This window comes from Macaca mulatta, chromosome 9 (genome assembly GCF_049350105.2).
Source record: "Macaca mulatta isolate MMU2019108-1 chromosome 9, T2T-MMU8v2.0, whole genome shotgun sequence".
In the NCBI taxonomy this organism is placed as follows: domain Eukaryota; kingdom Metazoa; phylum Chordata; class Mammalia; order Primates; family Cercopithecidae; genus Macaca; species Macaca mulatta.
Window position 1 is genome coordinate 32,510,031 of NC_133414.1, and position 20,442 is coordinate 32,530,472.

At 44.2% G+C, this 20,442-nt stretch overlaps 1 long non-coding RNA gene across 1 annotated transcript; it reads right to left on the bottom strand.

Moving 5' to 3' along the window:
- Positions 1 to 7,219: 7,219 nt before the first annotated feature.
- Positions 7,220 to 12,880, bottom strand: LOC144331099 (uncharacterized). The gene is made up of 2 exons (XR_013397985.1): positions 12,418 to 12,880; positions 7,220 to 8,331 (listed from the first exon to the last, which is right to left on the bottom strand). It is a non-coding gene; the product is annotated as an uncharacterized LOC144331099 (long non-coding RNA).
- Between the last annotated feature and the right edge of the window lie 7,562 nt (positions 12,881 to 20,442).

The window sequence follows — 20,442 nt, forward strand, 5'->3', positions numbered from 1 at the left end:
TGACTGCTAGAGAGGGCATTTCCTAATACTTAATGGCCAACTGGAGGGATTGTGGGCCTGAGGCAATGCATATAATATGCTATTAAACTCTGAAATTTAAAAATGTAAAGAAAAAATAATTACCTTCTTATGCATGTTACCATGGATACTGAGTTTTGTTTATAGTTTTAGTCTTTTCCTAGAGGTTAAAGTCCAGTTTAGCAACCAATAGAAAATAAGCACTTCAGTCTCAATTTCCACTCCCTTTATAATGCTTGACATTACCTAGTTAGTGTATGTTTCTTTAAGAAGGTACACATCACCCCTGAAATAGGATATGTAACATGTGATGCGGATTGCCATGATAAGTATTCATATTTTATTGAAGAGTTTGGCAATCAGTATTTAAAATCAGCTAACCTTGTAGATAATCACGTTCTGTTCCCCCCGAATGGTACTGACTTTCACACCATTCTTTCTCCCCCAAAGAATGATTCATTTTACAGCCCTCAAATTGCATGCACATATTTTATGCATTAGTGCCAGAAACACTTTTTTTTCAGTTGAATCTATTATTACAGTGCATAACTCAGAGACTAACATTTTAGCATGAAGGAGGAAATGCCCAGAAAAGCACCTAATACTCCAGAATTTACACGGTAACTGTTTGTTCTATACTTTAAAAAATCTTCAAACACTTTTTCTTTCCTAACTCTTACAGAAAGGTAAGACTTAATCGAATCCATTTTATAACTCTGCAGAGGTGCTGGCCCAAGTTAATACAACTCACTCCTAACTGTTGATTCTAGGCACAAAAGAACTCTTAGGAACATCTAGAAACTTAATTACATCTGTAACTTCACACTTCATCTCACAAATATTTTTTCCTACCATTAGATTGATCTGCTTTTATTTTTATCATAATAAGCATATACTATAACATCCCTTTATCGAATACGTAATACAGAAACACCATCCCTTCCTTCCTTCATTCATTCATTTATTACCTATTAAGTATTTTTTTGGCCAGGTGCGGTGGCTCACACTTGTAATCCCAGCACTTTGGGAGGCCAAGGTGGGCAGATCACTTGAGGTCAGGAGTTCGAGACCAGCCTGGCCAACATAGTAAAACCCCGTCTGTACTAAAAATATAAAAATTAACCAGGAATGGTGGTGGGCACCTGTAATCCCATCTACTGGGGAGGCAGTCGGGTGAATTGCTTGAACCCGGGAGGCAGAGGTTGCAGTGAACTGAGGTGGCGTCATTGCACTCCAGCCTGGGTGACAGACTCCATCTCAGGGGAAAAAAAAAAGTATTTTTAAAGTGTACTGAGCTTTGCTGTGACTCAGGTCCTAGCAGCACGCAGCAAATATGGAAGCCCAGCTCCCCATCCTTGAAGAAGTCTATCTGCCAAGAAGTCAGGTATGAAACATCAGCCACAATACTTTCTTGGAGGTGCTACCCTGAAGGTGTCACAAGACACATTGGGAGCACAAAGTGACAACATGTCTCCTAGGAATTCAGGAAGGCATCTCAGCGGAGGTCACATTTACTTTGGATGTGAACTGTAATGCACTATTCACAGTTATAAAGTTGTTATTATTATTTTGCTTCCTTAACTATTCTATTGAAATGCAAAGATGGAAACATTCCTAAAGAAACTACAACTCAGTTGGGAGTCAAATACAAAAACCCAACAGTGGTGGTAACAGTGGTGATAAAGCCCATTTAATACATCTCCCATCCAGATCCCCCTTCTCCAAACTTTTATATCTATAAACAGTGATAAATTTACGTAAAGAAGTGTGTCTGTGACATGTCACGTTGACATAGTGACAATGGGGACACTAAGAGTCCCTGCGAAAAGGAAGTAGTCACCTTCCACTGTGTTGATTTCCACATTGACGTGCAGTGCTGTGCACACTACATTTCCTGGCTTTATAAAAGTACATGAGGAGAATCCGGATACCTTTCTTGGTATTATTTTTATCTATAGACATCCAAATCATGCTCAATGCCAGTGTGATTTATCTGAGTCCACAGAATTACACTGCACAAGCTAAAAGCCTAAGTTCTGAGTAGGAGGGAAATAAAGGGATCAGAAGAGAATTCACTAGGAAAGGCTGCCTAGACCCCATGGGTCTGAGCAAGACCTTTTGGGCTGTAATGAACATATATTCACAGAGATAGGCTAGCATGGACAAAAGCAGCCACACAGTACCCAGCAAGTCCTTGGGGGTTAGAGAAAGCAGATTAGCGTCCCTGGAACAGAAGGTCTGGCTTGCTGGGAAGTAAGGAGAACTTAGATTAAAAAGATAAGGGCAGGAGGAGAGCAGATGGCAAATAGCCCACAGTTAGCGGAGGAGTGTGGCGGGATTGGTGAATTACTACTACACAAGGCGTCACCTCTGCATTCCTGCCCCAGGTGTGCCTCAGCCCATAGCACTTACTAAGTTGTACTGAAGTGATCTGGTTAACCATCAATCCCTCCACTCTCCCCGCATCCTCAACTCTGATCTTCTGCAAGAATGGAGGTACTGCATCCTAGTACCTACTCAGAGCCTGGTGCTGTGCCTGTCAGTGAGTGCTGGTTGAGCCTGAGGCAGCATTCACTGATTCAGCCAATGGTAATGGAGCGTCAGCCCTGTAACAGCACTGTCCAAGCAGCTAAGGAAACAGTGGTGAAAAAGATCAAGTCCCAATTGTATAGAGCTTATACCAGGTAGGCACTAGGGTGCCATTCTAGATTCTTACGCAGTGTGCATGAAGGAACTGAGGAAGGTTCCTTTGATCTGAGTATAGGGAGCAGCCTGAAATTCCAGTCAGACACGCTAGCCTGCAGCTGCCACCTTACTCCAGTGTGAACATATGAGGAGCCGGATCGGGCCTGACAAGAGGGAGAAGCCCAAGGCACAGACCATCAGATGGCTAATCAGAGCTGAAAATGACAAGCTTGCCAAGACTGGGAAAGATTACTTTTAAACATTTAAATAGTAAGCTTTTCAATGGAAAAGTCCAGGAGAAAGTATAAATGTTTTTGCAGAGAAGAGGAAAAGTGCTACTGCAAGTACTTTGACATCAAAAGGCATATTGAGGAGGCAAACACAAGGACTGGTTGCAATAAGTTTCATAAACCAACTCCCTTGTCATGGGCTAAATCAATTGTGAAGGCTGTCTCAGTGGGAAGGATGACCTAGCCTGACTGAGAAAGCACACGGGCCCAGAAGACGTTAGTTCTTACTCAGGCTCTGACGGAACCTGGACTCAATCACCCAGCCTCACTGCTTGGTTCCCCATGCCTCTGCAGGTTATGTCCACGCACATGCCCCTGGCCTCTGCAGCCTTCCAGCATCACAGCAGGAGCATGACCCCTACCTTTAAGAGCTGGGGGGAATGAGAGAATGTTCTTCCAGTCCTTTTAACCAGAGGCTACTTGAGCTGACAGTATTATCTAAATCACAAAGGACAGAGTTTGGGAATGGGAGGAAAGTGGGGAGGAAAAGGGAGAGAAGCAACCAACCCTACTTGAGGTGTGGCCTGCCTGGGACCATGTGCAATGCCATGTGCAATTCATAGAATGAATAAGCCACATGCCTCTTCCAGTAAAAGATCTGGGAAGTTTGATCCAAAGAGGAAATTCATGTGTCTCAGAAGGCTTATAGGAAAATGGGGGGAAGTTCTCTTTACCCAAGTCAAGAAAACAGATATGCATGCCCAACTTCCATTGCATCACTTGTCAGGAGAATTTGTGCAAAGCTGTGGAAGAGGCTTCCTGAAGTATTTTCTCAAATCAGTAACTTTTGGTCATAAAAGAACTCAGAGGAACCACTTTGTTATTTTCTCAAAGGCCCCCAAGATGGAACTTTCTCATTGATGAGTCAAGACCGGAACTCAAAGTGGCAAGGAAGTAAACTCATATTACTGATTTGTCCAGATACCCTGATGTAAGTTGACACGTGAGCACGCACATGGCAGCTGGGGGCATACTGATTCCCTTTTCCGATCTTCCCCGAGCTCCACAAAATCTCCAGAGGTTTTAAGGAGCTTCTATTAGGTGAATAGGAAGTTATAATTGAAGAAAAGATTCATAGAGTTTGATTCAAAAAAAAGAATCATGGTTTTAAGTTTCTGTAGTTACCCACAGAATGCTAACCTCAGCATATATCTGAATTATTAAACATATGCTATATCAGTAAGGTTTGGTTTCAAGAACTGATTGGGCTGAAAAACAAGCCATGCATGCAAAGAAGGTACAAAACCTTAGGATCCTAGAAATGAATATATGAATCCACAAATTCTCATAAAGTTTCTGACCATGTGTCGAAACTCTAAGGAATGTTTGCATCTACTTAGCTCTGTGAAAGTGCATTATCTTTCAGGAAATGGCTGAAATCCAAACTGAGAATTGAAATCAGGGTTGAAAATCTGGCATCTAAAGTTAGATGTGCTCAGACTGAATGCATCCAGGAGTTCTCAGAAAGAGTTCACCTTGCTATGTATATGTATATTTGATCAGCATCAATTGACAACTAGCAAGAGGCTTACAATTGTATAGTTTGGTGTTACTGAAATTGGCTATTTTTAGAATAAAAGTTTTTTCTTGACCTTATCAGCCTATGCATGCAAATCATTTCATATGATGATAACCCAAATTTCACTGGTTTTTGCAGGTAAGGGTCCCAGGGAAACAGTTTATTAAGGAGTGCTCTGGGGATCAATACCTGTGAAGGGAGAAGGACAAGTAGGAGGAGACAGAGGGGCCAGTTAAGATGCGATGCAGTTTTCAGCAAAAACATCAGCCAGTCCACTTGAAGCTCTGGATCTGGGATTTAGAATTGTCTCAAGGTAGAGCAAGAAGGTCAGGTCTTTCCACTGTCATATTGATCATTCGGTACAAGTCATTCCTGGCAGGAGGTGTGATCTTCAGATCATGCAGGCTGTATTCTCTAGGTGGGGCAAGCCCCACAGGCTAGCAGCTGAGGGCTATCTTCCGACAGCATTCCCAGCATCTTGGAAATAAGACTTTCATTTCTCAACAAGAATCTTCCTGAGTAGGAATCATGACAATGCATCAAAGCATCCACAACAGTCCACCCCTTGCGGCGCTTGTATCCTCTTATAGACTCTGGGAAAGTTTCCTTCAAGATACTAGTGAGCCTCTGTTCCTAGTAGGAACTTGTAAGAGGAAGAGTAGTGGGACAAATTATAGATCCTGATGCTAGAGCTGACTTAAGGGTGATACTAACACTTATCTTCTCTCTCCTCTGTTATCCATTGAAGATTTCCATCACTCTCAACAGGCACCTCTTCTGATGTCTGTGGCTTTCCTGATGTTAAGACCAGTTGCTCATCCCTGAGGGGTCTGAACTTCCTGGTCATTATGCCCTTCACAGGCTACAGTCTATTTTCTTTAAAAATCAGAGAAGAAAGTACTGAGAGGCGCCTAAGTAAATCACTGAGGTCATTTGTGTATTCTTCCCTTCTTTGTATGTTACAGTAGAGTTCCCTCTTCCTGATGACTTTGATGATCAGGTTCAATTATCCCTTCCAAGATGGCGATTCCTCTTTCTTGCCTGTGGTCCCCTTGGTGCAAGCAGTGCCTATGGATCAGCCACAGCTATGATTCAATGGGCTGTTGCTGTGTCACCTGTCAGAAGCATTCTCCCTTAAAAAATGAGTACCTCAAAACCCACAGAGCTCAGCGTTTGGAGGATTCTCCAAGTAGGTCACTGGGAGTGATGGCTGGCAGAGACACTCCTGTTTCCACTCCTTGGTTCCTGGACTCATGTATTTTACCCATGTGAACACAGTGCCATATAAAGGTCTTTGATTTAAGATGTATTCTGCCTCCTGGAGAATGGTGCTCCATCCTGACAAGGCATCACTTTTGAGCTGGCATATTGGCTAAGTCCTAACAGGTCTGTCTATACCATTGCTTTATGGGGCTGGAAGCCCCTGGGTGTTGTAGCATGTGCTAGAACCAGTGGAGTCCATGGGCGTGCGCCCATCCTAACAACTCCTTTGCTGAAAAGTGGGCTCCTTGCCCTGATGTGGTATTATACAGACTCCATGAAAGTGGATTTAACACCATGGAATCCCTTGAATAGTAGTGCTGGTCAAAATGCTAAGGGCAGGAAATGTGAACCCATGCCCAGGATATGGATATGTGCCCATTCAGGTTAAGATGAATTGCTGCTTCTTCCAGGGTGGAAGGTATCCAGTGTAGTGAATTTGCCAGAGTGTCCGGTTGGTCTCCAGAGGGATAGGCTCTACTGGGACCCCAGTATCACTCTCTGCTGCTAGAATGTTAGACATTTGGCAGTAGCAGTGGCTGGAAAAGCTTTGGTAAGTGGGAGCCAACACTGGAGGGCCCATGCATAGCTTCCGTACCTGCCGCCATGGCTATTCTATTCATGCACTGTCATGCCAGCACTGGAGTGGATGATGACAGAGACTGCTATCAACTGGTTAGTCATTTTGTCTACCTGTGTGTTTAGTGCCTCTCTCGTGGGTGTTAACATGTGATACAAAGACCTTCAACACTCCTGTAGTCCGTGCACGTGTCTCTACTCCAGACCTCCTTGTGACCAATCTGCCAATCTATCTCCTTCTAGGCCCCTGCCCATTTGGTCAAGCCATTTGGTATGGCCCATAAGTCTGCATATATCACAACCCCAGGCCACTTCTCTTTCAAAACAAGGGGTATGACCAGGGACACCACCATCCACTGTCTTTTTAGACCACCCTTGAATGGGGCTGTAGTGCAGTTTCCATTCATTTTCAGCTTGCACAGATGTACAGAGCTGGCCCATCCATGAAGGAAGCTTGAGCTCCTTCCTCTTGAATCAGCTAATCATAAGGGTCTTACATATGGCCATGGGCGTGAGCTGAGAGGGAAGTGCTGGTATAGTAATAGTGGATGGCTATCGTGCAGCTTGACTGTGCCCTCTGGTCCTGCTTAGGTTTAATCCCAGATGTACCAGTTCAGTCTTACAATGGATTGTTCCAGGGCCTGTCCAATGACATGACATAGTGGTTCTGACAGAACCCAACTCTTGATGGGCTGCTTTGGCCTCATGGTAACTTTGTGTCTCATGGTCAGATACTGGGTCTCTACAAGGTCCCCATAGCATGCCAGAACTGTTGTTCAAAGTTGTATAATTCTCTGCTGTGGATGGCATAATCTTGTTCCAGGCTCGTTAGTGATTAAATAAATTCAATAAATCATCTCCAAATGAAGACAGTTAAGTTTTTACACTTTTATTTTTCAAAATCACAATTTTCTCATCATTTTTTAAAAGTCGCATCATATAGTAAGAGTATTCAGCGTGACTTTGGGACTTTTAGACATGATTTTTTAAAAAAGTCTCCTCACACCAATCTTTGCTTATTTATACCCCTCAAATCTACAAATAGAGCAGGATGAAATTAACAAATAAAAAAACTTAGGAGGAAGTTAAAAATATGGCTTGGAAAAATAACACAGGGCCAAGTTAAAGTTAGCAGACAAAAGCACAGGGCCAGAGTTCCCAACCAGTTGCTGGATCTGCACTGCAAACTCCATTCTGGGTCCCGCTGTGACTGTTGCCAAGTCACCATGACTCAGCACTCTCCCTGAGACCCACCACATCCAATGCAAGGAGACAGGTTATCCCATCACCCATTTCATGCACACAGTAGGATGCAGATGCACATGGTGAAAAGAGGGCTGAGCTTTCTGCATTTGGAAAACTGCCTGAGATGGTGGGGGTGTGTAAAGATAGCCTAGACAGTGTAACTCCATTTGGTTAAAAAAAAAAAAAATGGCAGCTGGACTCAGTGGCTCATGCCTGTAATCCCAGCACTTTGGGAGGCCGAGGCGGGCGGATCACGAGGTCAGGAGTTTGAGACCAGCCTGACCAACATGGTGAAACCCTGTCTCTATTAAAAATACAAAAATTAGCCAGGCATGGTGGCGTGCGCCTGTAATCCCAGCTACTCACAAGGCTGAGGCAGGACAATCACTTGAACCTGGGAGGCAGAGATTGCAGTGAGTCAAGATCACACCACTGCACTCCAGCCTGGGCAACATAGTGAGATTCCATCTCAAAAAACAAAAACAAAAACAAAAATGACTTGAACTGAGTCTGGGTCCTCCAGACAGCAGATCCTGAGACAAAGGCTTGAGTGCAAATACTTATTGGGATGTGTGATCCAGCGAGTAGGAGTAAGAGACAAGATGGATGAAGGACAGAGGATGGAAACCAATACAAGGATGAGTTATTAAGTTGGCCACAGCTCCTGGCGAATGGTTCCTGGCTCTTCCTGGGCTGCCTGAGGAGTTGCATGAAAGATGTTTCAGGGCTGTCCATCTGGGGGAAGAAAGGAAAACATTAATCCATTAGCACTTAGGCTCCATTGCTCACTCCTAGGTTGGGCAAAATGCATGGGCCCCCTATGGCTCAGAGAAGCTCCAGGGCAGACTCTGGAAGCTCCAGCAGAGGTGTGAGGCAAAGGCATGAGGCAAGGACCCAGCAGGAAGCTGTTCAGAACCTGCATCAGTAGCTGGAACGAGGGACAAGGAACACCCAAAGGCACTGAAGTCATACCCAAGAGGTGCCTGATGCACAGTCCAGATTTAAAATTGGTTATTGCTTGAAAACCATCTTCTTAGAATATGTTCATCTTTAGCAAATTGCTGGTCCCTAAGTAACGACCCCTGTAAGAGTTAAGTAATGTCAGCAGGACACTTGTTTCAAGCACCATTCCATCCATGAACAGAGCCAGCATTTGCAAAATATGTTCTTTGCTTCCTCTGTCAAAATACGAAGCTTTCATGAATGCTCCAGAGATTATATCTGAAAACAGATTTACTCCAGACATCTAGTCTAGCACATGCAGCCCTAGTTAATATCCTATAGATAAAATAAAGAGTTAAAAGAATAAAACTGTTCATTTTATACACATGGGTAAGAAAGCATATCTTCACTCATTTCCAGAGCATCTTTGACTTTCCAGAAGCAACTTTCTTTTAGACTGGGTGGTTCAAATACAGTTTGAAAATAATGTGAATTTGCTCTCATATATGGCCCCTGAAAATTTTTCTTCTCTGAAAATACAGTATTGATTCTTTTATGGCCAAATTAAGCTACAACAAATAAGGTATGGTTCTATTTTCTTTTTCATTGCAAACAGTCTCTATTGTTTAAAATAATATGATCCTCTGGAGGCCAAGGCAGGAGGATTGCTTGAGGCCAAGAGTTTAAACCCAGCCTGGGCAGCATAGCAAGACCCCCGTCTCTACAAAATATTAAAAAATTAGCCAAGTGTGGGGGTGTACACCTGTAGTCCTAGCTAATAAGGAGGCTGAGGAAGGAGAATCACTTGAGCCCAAGAGTTCAAGGCTGCACTGAGCTATGATTGCACCACTGCACTCCAGCCTGGGCAACAGAGCGAAACCCTGTCTCCAAAAAAAAAAAAAAAAAAAAAAAAAATTGCTTTTCTGGCTCATAAACCTGTTGCTGAGAAACTTGCCACTGGCTACTAAGCCAATCCTTGGAAAACTGATTGTAAACAAAGTATTCTGGATCTTGCTACACAGCTGCTCAACTCTTCTATTTGAGAATGAAGTGTAATGAAATTACAACTTAAACTTATTGAGAGGAAGAGCTCAGTAATGCTGTTGAAGACTTGGAATCATTCTAGCTGGAAAAGCAACACATGGCCAAGGCGCAGAAGGCTTCACTCAAGCTCAAAGGCAGCAAGCAGAGAAAACCTAGTCCCTCAGACTATTGGCCACTGTGATTCCTCTCCATTAATACACCAGGCTTAATTAGTTAAATTAACCTATTAGAGGTCAGATATTTAATTTTTAATTAACCAATTATTAGCAATTTAAATAAAATTTATATCTACCATGAGAATTCTACATGCCTAGAAGAGCTTTTAAAGTCTTAACAAGCCTGTAAATTAGAAACTATTATCTCTATGTACAAATAAAGTACCTGGGCACAGAGATGCTAAGGAAGTCCTCCAAAGTCATATAGCTAAGAAGTGCCACAGCTGGATTTAAACTCAGGTGACACTATAGAGTACCCCAATGCCTCCTTAATCTACATCTTCAATGCTTTTTTTTTTTTTTTTTTTTTTTTGAGATGGAATCTGGCTCTGTTGCCCAGGCTGGAGTGCAATGGTAAAATCTTGGCTCACTGCAACCTCTACATCCCAGATTAAAGCGATTCTCCTTCCTCAGCCTCCCGAGTAGCTGGGACTATAGACTCATGCCACCATGCCCAGCTAATTTATGTATTTTTAGTAGAGATGGGGTTTCACCATGTTGGCCAGGCTGGTCTCGAACTCCTGACCTCAGCTGATCTGTCCACCTCAGCCTCCCTCAATGCTCTGTTTGTCAAAAACAACAATTTGTCACACGGCATGACAAAGAAATCAAGGGGAAGGAGTTGGCCTTCATTATGGCAAATTAATCTTGTGCAGATCCCTTGATCCCAGCTCCTTCCATCTCTCAGAGCCTAGGAGGAGTTGGGGGGAAACGGTGCCACAAAGTTAACATTGAGCTTCATCGATATCCCCCAGCTGCAAATGTTACTAGATGCTTCTTCAACAAACTATCTGAGGACAGTGCACATGAGCGCATCACAGGCTCTGTGAAATCTTGTGGTAAAGAAACCTGTTTGCCTGAGGATCCCTTTTTGAGAAGCATCTACTTGACACTCATTTGGAAGAAGGCAGTTTCAAAATCATCGAGGTGCAGAATATCACAAAATAATAAATTTGAAATCACAGCCCCTTGGTACCAGGCAATTCCCACTGGTACTCAGAGTGCAGCCGTCACAGCTTGTCCTGGCATCCCAAACAGAAAATGTATGTATGGGTTTCTCACTAACTTAAGAGGAGTCAGACTATTCATTGGCTCAACAAGTATTTATGGGGCATGAGCGGCCAGGCACAGTGCTGGCTGTGGCGCTTCCATCCATGAACAGAATGGCCAATTTCTGCCTCACAAAACTTACAGTCCAGTGGGGAGGGTGAACTTTGCCTAGTTGTACATGTGATGAGTATTACAAAAGAGAAGACGAAAGAGCTACAGGATCCTGTAACTGGAGGAACTGATCCTGCCCAGGCACCAGGGAAGTGACATTTCATCTGAGGCCTGAGGAATGAGCGGGAGGGAAATGGGTTGGGGTGGGTTATGCGGAGAGACCTATGTGGGCAAAGGGCCTTTCTCCTCGTAACTTTCTACTCACCCTTCCAGCTTCCACCTGGACATCCTGCCTCCCCAGGAGCTGGGCTGAGGGCCGCCCTACTGCTATCCATGGCACTTGTCACCCAGAGCCCTGGTGAGCTGTTTGCTTGTATGCAGCACCCCTCACCACATGATGAGCATCTCAAGAGCTAGGAGTCTCATTTCTTGTATCCCTGGTCGATCGCCTGATCTTCAGCACACATAGGGCACCCATCAAAATGTTAGTGAAAGTAAAGGAGGAAGGGAGGGAGGGAGGAAAAGAGGGAACAAAGTAATTAGGGAATCTCTAGCTACAGGCACAGGTTGATTCTCTGCAATGTCTCCTTTTCTGTCATACAGAAAAAGAGCACAGTTAGAGTTCACAGGGACCGCGCCCCCGCCACACATTAATTTATTCTCCAAACATTTGTGGAAGATGCTAGAGACACAGATGCAGTGTGTTTACAAGGAGCTTATGATCTAGCGGTGGAAGCGCAACAGAAGTGCAATTCTTTCATCCTTTTGCCCACATAAAGCAGCCAAGGCCACGATTAATTTTGATGTCAACTACCCAGGCAGGACTTTGCCCAGCCCAGGGACCCGCACGAGGCCAAGGGCAGAGACGAATCCCCCTCTCCACTGTAGTGCAGCTTCCTGTTTATTCTCGCAGTGCCTTTAATGTTTCGCTGTTAAAAGCAGTTGACTAAGACTCTGAAACAATCAGCAGAGGTTCGCAGGTGAATGGCAATATACTCTTCTGCCCACTCCCTTGATCTTCCCCTCAAGGGGCGGGGGCAGTCTGAAATCCATCTGCCCCGAGGAGAAGGGCCTCCCGGGCCAGCGCAGCTTGCTCCTCTGCAGACCCCGCTGTATTTGTGCGTCCCAGGCGTGGTAGGCCCGGCGCCCACTCCGCCCTCCCGCCCCTCCCCCGCGCCACGTCACCGGGTCACGTGGGTGACCAGGCTCCGCACCCCAACCCCCCTCCCTACTCCCGCCAGACTCAGCTGCTCTCTCCGGGAGCTGGGGAGCCGGGGGCGGGCAGCCGCGTCTGCCCTGCCCCTCCTCGCCCCTTCCCCCGCAGCCTGAGGAGGGCGTTAAGCAAGGGGCTTCGGAGAAATTAGAACCAGTGTTCTAAATTAAGGGGAGCAGATGTCCCTGTTTTGCTTGCGAGGCCTGGGTGGCCTGCTGTTCAGACAGAAATGGTTGAGGCGCTGACCTTCCGGGGCTGCTGTCAATCTCCGCGTGCAGATGGCCAGCCCGGAGCCTTGCCGCTCCCCTGCGTTGGAAATGCGGCAGCCGGGGATGCCGGCAGCTTGAGAGAAAAGTCTGCGTGGAGGAGGGGTGGGGGTGGTGAGGGGAGGCCCGGGGAGACAGAGGGCAGGAGAAAAAGGCCGGCCCCGCTCACAATGGAGCCCCTGTGGCGGCCCCTCCGAGGACAATGCGGTCCCCCGGGACCCGCGGTGGGTTGCGCCAGGCCGGTCCGCGCTCCAGCTGCCTCTTCAGAACAAGGCAGTGCAAATGTGCCCTCTTGATTCTAAATCCTCTTAGGCGCTGTCCATGTGAACAAGGAAAGGGGTGGCCCTAGGATCCTTTACAATTGGGAGGCCTGGGGAGGCCTGGGAGCCCTGGAGCTCCAGAAAATGTCTGCACCACGCATGCAAATAGGTCATTCGCTTGGAGAGAGGCATCTGGCGGCATCGGCAGAAAGGCTGTCTGCCCAGTAGACGGTGAACAAAACCCACAAAACCAGCCAGCCAACAGCGTGCAGTAAACGCTCCTCTCTGGCCCTTCAGTGCCACCGGAGTCCTGAAAAATTTTCAGGGTGTTTCCCCTGGGAGACAGCCCATGAAATGTTCAGAAAAGCCAGCTGAGCTGTGCAGTCATTAGTCACCCAGGTATTTACACTGTTTTTCCTATTTCCTTTCTCTTTTGGCCTCTGTGGTCAGCGGTATAAAATTCCTAGGAACTCCCACCTAAACACCAGCTTCCTGTTTATTCTCGCAGTGGCTTTAATGTTTCGCTGTTAAAAGCAGTTGACCAAGACTCTGAAACAATCAGTAGAGGTTCGCAGGTGAATGGCAAAACATTTTTTAATTAAAAAGTATATCTATCGGTCAGGTCAAAGGTCCAGGTTCATTTTTACTGCTTATGTCAGAATCACAGAGGGGAAAAGGTAAAATTAAAATGTAACTTAATGCCTAAGATCTTGGTTTAGTTTCATTTGGCCCCTGTGTCTACATGAACCTATAAAATACGATACACTAAAGTATGAATGTTTTCATTTCTAGCAGTGGAAGACCTTTCTTTTTCTTTCTTTTTTTTTTTTTTTTTTCCCAATGTGGCATGACATTCTTTTGTTAGAGAAGGTTAAAGTTCATGCATTAGCACAATCTGTGTGCTCCTGCGTGTGCCTTACACCTCGCTATGCCTGTTCTGCCTTAAGTTCCTGCGGTAAAACCTTGCATTTACAGAGCCATCTGAATTGCAGCCTCTCTGGCCTGGAAAAGAACCCTTGAAGTCACCTCATTCAACCCTTTTCCAATACAGAATTCCTTGTATGGTCCCTAGGGAGTGCATAACGATTCTCTGATGGGATCCCTTAGTGATGGGACCCTTTCTACCTTAGATTTTTTAAATTTATTTTTTTAAAGTAATCAATTTATTTTTTAGAGACAAAGATCCACTCTGTCGCCCAGGCTGGAGTGCAGTAGTACCATCATAGCTCACTGCAGTCTCTAACTCCTGGGCTCAAGTGGATCCTCCCATCTCAGCTTCCTGAGTAGCTGGGACTACTCATGTGCCACCATACCTGGCTAATTTTTTAAAATTTTTTACAGAGATGGGTTCTTGCTATGTTGCCCAGGCTGTTGTTTGTTGTTGTTGTTGTTGTTGTTTTGTTTTGTTTTGAGATGGAGTCTCGCTCTGTCAACCAGGCTGGAGTGCAGTGGCGAGATCTTGGCTCACTGAAAGCACCACCTCCCAGGTTCAAGCTATTCTCCTGCCTCAGCTTTCCAAGTAGCTGGGACTGCAGGCGTGCGCCACCACGCCTGAGTTATTTTTGTATTTTTAGTAGAGACGGGGTTTCACCACCTTGGCCAAGCCGGTCTCGAACTGATCCACCTGCTTAGGCCTCCCAAAGTGCTGAGATTACAGGCGTGAGCCACTGCGCCCAGCTTCAGGCTAGTTTTGAACTCCTGGCCTCCAGTGATTCTCCTGCCTCTGCCTCCCAAAGTGCTGGAATTACAGGTGGGAGCCACCGTGCCTGGGTAACAATCTTAGTTTTCATAAATGTCTTCTATCTATAAAACCAAAACAAGTCTCCACTTTTGAAGTCATGCAGAATAAATCTAATTTCTTTTACACATGATATTACCCTACAAATATTTTGGAGATAGCTCTGCTGTCCCCACACAGTCTTCTCCCTGCTAAACATCCTCAGATCCTGCAGCAGTTTCTCTCATGGGTATGACTCTCTCGCATCACCCTGAGTTATCTAGCGATGCTCTAGTTAGTGTAAATCCTTTTGAAACGAAAGACAGAAATTCAACTCATGCCGAAACTCAGCTTCTCAGGTAGCACGAGGGAACATGGGTTAAAACCAAAAGAAAGATCGATCGGACCATGTTCGAGTTACTCAGACAAAACTACATTTCAGTTTCTCATTTTAGTCCTGTTCTCCTCTAGGTCAGTTATGCCACACTCAGTTATGAAGCCTAGGAAAGAAGAAAAAAGCCCTACTGTGTGCTAGTTCATGTGCTTGCATTTTATCCTCACAGAGAACCTCTGAGTGGGTACTATGGTGTTTCCCCTTTTATAACCTCAAAGGTTAATTCATCCACCCAAGGTCACACAGCTAATAGGTAGGAGAGTTCATACGTCTGACCTGCGACTTACTCTTTACATTATGCAAAACTGCTGCTGCAGACGTTTCCAGCTAAAACTTATATCCCAAATTTGTTTTTCAGCATATTCTATGGCATACAGTTTTTATTCAAGGCCAGCTTGTAGATATCATATTTATACAGTGACAAGAACTTTTGAAATACAAGTTAAGAACTTTAAGGAGAAAAAAAAGTTCTTTTTGGAAGCAAATGAAACAGAAATTCCAAGTTAAAGCCAAAAGTCATCCTGAACATGCTTTTAATCCAATGGCATTACTTAACAGCAAAGTGTTATATTACCCTTGAATTTCCTGCCTAAGCTAAGGGTAGGCCAGGCCCTTGATGCTGTTTAAATTGTTCCATGTAACCCAGCTATATCACAAGCAATGCCATCACTCTTTACTTGTGCCTGATCTCCAACTTGTCAGTTAGTCAAGAAGGAGGAAAGAATCTGTTTCCCTTGCACACACTGTAATTTTTTTTTCCAGTGTTGCTAAGCCTGCCAGAACAAAAGTAAAACCACACAACAAGATTTAGATCAGTGTCTTGATCAGCCCACTGCTATTTTACAGTTTTAGGAGGGTTGGACATCAAACACTTGAAACTGTCATCTACACATTCCTTCTCAGAATAAAGAAGCATTGGCCTGTACCCCTGCTAAATTATTCTCTACCCCCAAATGTTGGAAACTTTCTCTCCAGGAAAATGCTCTACAGAAGGCACGTTGAATTAATGGAGTTAGTTCTGAGAAACGTTCTTACTGTCTAAGATGAACTGTCATATGCTGACTTCCGGCCAGGTGGACTCAACGCCTTAGCAGGAATGTTGCTTAGACATTTAGCTTTTTCTAATTTGTTTGCTATTATAAACAGTGCTTGAAAAACCTAAAGTACCCCCCGCCCCCGCTAAAATTACTATCACGTAGATCTGTTTATCTTCTTTATAATTGCTTATCCCAACTGAATGTTTCATTGCTTGCATACTTGTTTATGTTCTACTTTCTTTCTCGGGATCATGACTTGGGCATGACACTAGTTACCTCTTCTATCTTGTTTATTACCACATAGTAAGGACTCAGGAAATATTTTTGAATGAATGAGTATATCTTTCATACACATGTGTTTTACTGTTGTACAATTATCTTCTTAAGATAAATCTGTTGAATAGTCAAATTCATAGACACGGAAAGTAGGATGGTGGTTGACAGGGGCTAGGGTGGTGGGAGGAATGAGAAATTAGTGTTCGATTATTTGCTTTTATTTTATTACTATTATTACTTTTGAGAGAGGGTCTCACTCTGTTGTCCAACCTGGAATACAATGGCGTGATCATGGTTCACTGCAACCTGGAACTCCTGGACCCAAGCAATCCTCCTGCCTCAGCCTCCCAAGTAGCTGGGACTACAGACGCACACCACCACACCCGGCTAATTTTTTAAAAATTACTTTTTGTAGAGACAGGGTCTCACTATGTTGCCCAGGCTGGTCTCAAGCTTCTGGTCTCAAGGGATCACCTTGCCTTGGCCTCCCAAAGTACGGGGATCACAGGCATGAACCACTGCACCTGGCTGAGAGTTAGGGTTTAGTAGGTACAAAGTTTCACTTGGGGAAGATTAAAAAAAAGTTCTGGAGATGGACGGTGGTGATGATTGCACAATGTGAATCTACTTAATGCCACTGAGCTGCACACTTACAAATGGTTAAAATGTTAGTTGCCTCACAGCTTGAACAAGTAAAATTGAAGCTGTAATTAACCTTAAAAAATATATATGTGTCCGAGATAGAATTGTAGGAATCTCCCTTCTGATCCGCCTCATTCGAGATACTGCTGGCTTCCACAGTTAGGGCAGGGTTCTGCTCTACCTAACAAGCCTTCCTTCATCCTCTTTTTTTCCTCTACAAACATTCTTGATGTGTTAGTACCATGATTTTTATTTTCTTGCAAGGGATGTCTTGGTGGTGGGTTAGGAGGTCTGTTTGGCCTTAAGTCTCAACCACAGGCTCCAACGCAGCTTAACCAGTGAGCATCTGTTGGGGGCAACTGGGAAATAACAATACAGTGGTAATTTGAGTATATGTGTACAAATATGTAAAATATTTTTTAAAAAATAAACTAGAACAAAACTATTTTACATTTACCTGTAAAATGGTTAAAATGATAAATGTTATAGTATATATATTTCACTACAATCAAAATAATTAAATTTGTTGAATTGCCATTCTTGGGCTAAGAGTAAGTGTGCATATTTTAAGCTGTGGTATGTATTTCCAGACTGCCCTTCAGAAGAATGATGCCAGTTTACGTAAAAACTAAGCAACCATCAGGGCATGAGAATACCCATTTCAACAGTAGGTTTTCTCAGTCTCTTTATTCTTTGTATTTGATAGGCAAAGACAAAGACAGACATAGACCCACACACACAGACACACACACACACACACACTCTTTACTGTTTTATTTATTATTTTATTTGTGAATATTAATATAGTTCAAACTTAAGGTTGAATATCTTTTTTTTTTTTTTTTTTTTGAGACGGAGTCTTGCTGTCGCCCAGGCTGGAGTGCAGTGGCTCGATCTCACTGCAAGCTCCACCTCCCGGGTTCACACCATTCTCCTGCCTCAGCCTCCCGAGTAGCTGGGACTACAGGCGCCCGCCACCACGCCAGGCTAATTTTTTTTGTATTTTCAGTAGACACGGGGTTTCACCATGTTAGCCAGGATGGTCTTGATCTCCTGACCTCGTGATCTGCCCGCCTCGGCCTCCCAAAGTCCTGGGATTACAGGCGTGAGCCACCGCGCCCGGCCAAGGTTGAATATCTTTTCATATGTTTGGCATTTCTTCTTTTATAAGCAACCTACATGTATCTTTTCTCATTTTTATTGGGCTCTTTAATTCTTTTTATTGATTTGTAGGAGCTCTGTGTATAGTAAAGGTATTAATTCAGTCCATCATATCATTTGCAAATAATTTTTCTCCAGTTCTTTATTTCTGTTTAAATGTCATTTGTGATCTTTTGCCACAGGAAATTTAAAATTATATATTGTTTCAAGATAATCTTGGGGTAAGAAAACTCCTCATTCCAAGATTATACAAATATTCATCTGTGTTTTCACCCAGTACATTTCTGGCTTTGTTTGATGCATCTGTATATTGATAATAAGGAATCAGGTAAAGATATAACTGAATTGTTCTTCTTGCAAATCCATTATTTGATCGTAATTTGTTATATAATCCATGCTTTCTATCAGTTATTTGAAATGTCATCTTTTCTTTATAACAAGTAACCATATTCTTAGGTCTATTTCACTGATCTGTCTATTCCAGCACCTAGACCATGCTGGTTTACTTACAGTGAAAGCTGTTATACCAATCTATCTAGATGGTGTCTGTTGCCATAAATCCTCAATTAGTGAGTCATCTCTGTGTTTGGGAATTAATGGAAGATTGGAAAAATTTTAAGTTATATATAATCATAAATTGGAAAGGCCCTGTGAGATCAAGAATTTTCTGTAAATGGGAGTCGGCCAGTGTGTTAGAGGTAGGTCCCTAGAAGGACCAGCAATGGTAGGTAAGGAGAACCGTCACTTCCTGGCAGAGCGGGACACCTGGCACAGTGTCAGGCTTTGTGCTTAGATCCAATGTATTTCCCCCAGCTAGATTCACTTAGCAACCAGTGTGTTGGACAGCAAGCTGGTGGGCTTTGCCCTCTTGATAGTGAATGGTCTCTCTGCCACCTACTTTGCAATCTTAACCAATCTGCTGATTCCGAGACTAATAGCAGCTATCCAATATGATTGTTATAAAGATTAAACAATACATTTAAATGCACTCTGAAAGTGATCATATTGAAATATTGATCGTCATTATTTTTACTACTACTACTGTTGGGGAGGGATGCTTCCCTCCCATGTCTTCATGCTTGTGCCCATTCACCTGCCTCCTGGCCTTGCTGCTTCTCGTGAGACAGACTTCTCCAAGCAAGCGCTGCTATCAGGACAGTCAGACTCAGAGGCCACCTGTTGACCTCCTTTGATGATGGATGGGATTGCTGCTTGCAATGTGATGGACACTCCAGGAGTCTCCCTTCTGATCCACCTCATTCAGGATACTGCTGGCTTCCACGGTTAGGTCAGGGTTGTGCTCTACCTAACAAGCCTTCCTTCATCCTCTTTTTTTCCTCTACAAACATTCTTGATGTGTTAGTACCATGAGTTTTATTTTCTTGCAAGGGATGTCTTGGTGGTGGATTAGGAGGTCTGTTTGGCCTTAAGCCTCAACCACAGGCTCCAACGAAGCTTAACCAGCGAGCATCTGTTGGGGGCAGTTGGGAAATAACAATACAGTGGTAATTTGATTGCTATTCCTTGTGTGTTTTTAGACTCATTCCCCTTGTGTTATTACACACAATCAAACCTCATGGGAGGAGGACCGATTGACAGGGTATTTGGCATTCCTAGTTCTCCAGCACAAATACCATCCTGACTGTCAAACCCTCACCTCTTTAACCTCTGACCTCTATCAATGACCAATCCTTAGCATGGATCAATTACTCCCATAAGGAGGATACTCTGCACAGCACAGTACCCATAGTAAGAGTTCAGTCCATGTTTGTTATTCTGATCGCTACTGCTTTTAGTTGCTACTGCCCATACAGAAAGCACAGAAGTGGCGTGCTCTGTGAAAGTGCCCACGTCTCCTTCGCTGTAACCTTGGCCTTCTGCCTGACTCCTTGCCCTTCATATGGTCTTCCATCTGGCCCATCAGGCCTGGGACTGCATACCTGGCTCTCCCTTGATCATCTGCCCTCTGAATCCAGCCCATTTTTAAACCAGTCCCTGCCTTTCCTTCTTGGGTTTGCCTGTGTGCCTCTGCCTTTTATCTCCATTTCTCAGGCAGCTTGCCCTGGTCAATAAAAGAAAGCCGAATTACTGTTCAAGGCATCCTGGTGATGAGATGGAGAGAGCTTCAAGGCCATCAGGGAGATCTATGAGGTGCAGGCACACTGCAAACGGTAGGCCTGGGGACACTGACAACCCCGTGGCCTGCTCTTATTAGAGGAAGGCTGCCGCAATCCTCAGGCAATGTCCAATCATTAGTTTAATGAGCATTTACATTTATTGAATATATGTGCCACAAACTGGGAATAAGAGGTGGGCAAGACAGACATAATTCTTTCTTTCTTTTTTTTGACTAAGGGTCTTGCTGTGTCACCTAGGCTGGAGGGCCGTGGCATGTTCTCATGGCTCACTACAACCTCAACCTCCTGGGCTCAAGCAATTCTCCCACCTCAACCTCCCAAGTAGCTGGGACTACAGGCCTTCACCACCACGCCTAGGTACATTTTGTATTTTTTGTAGA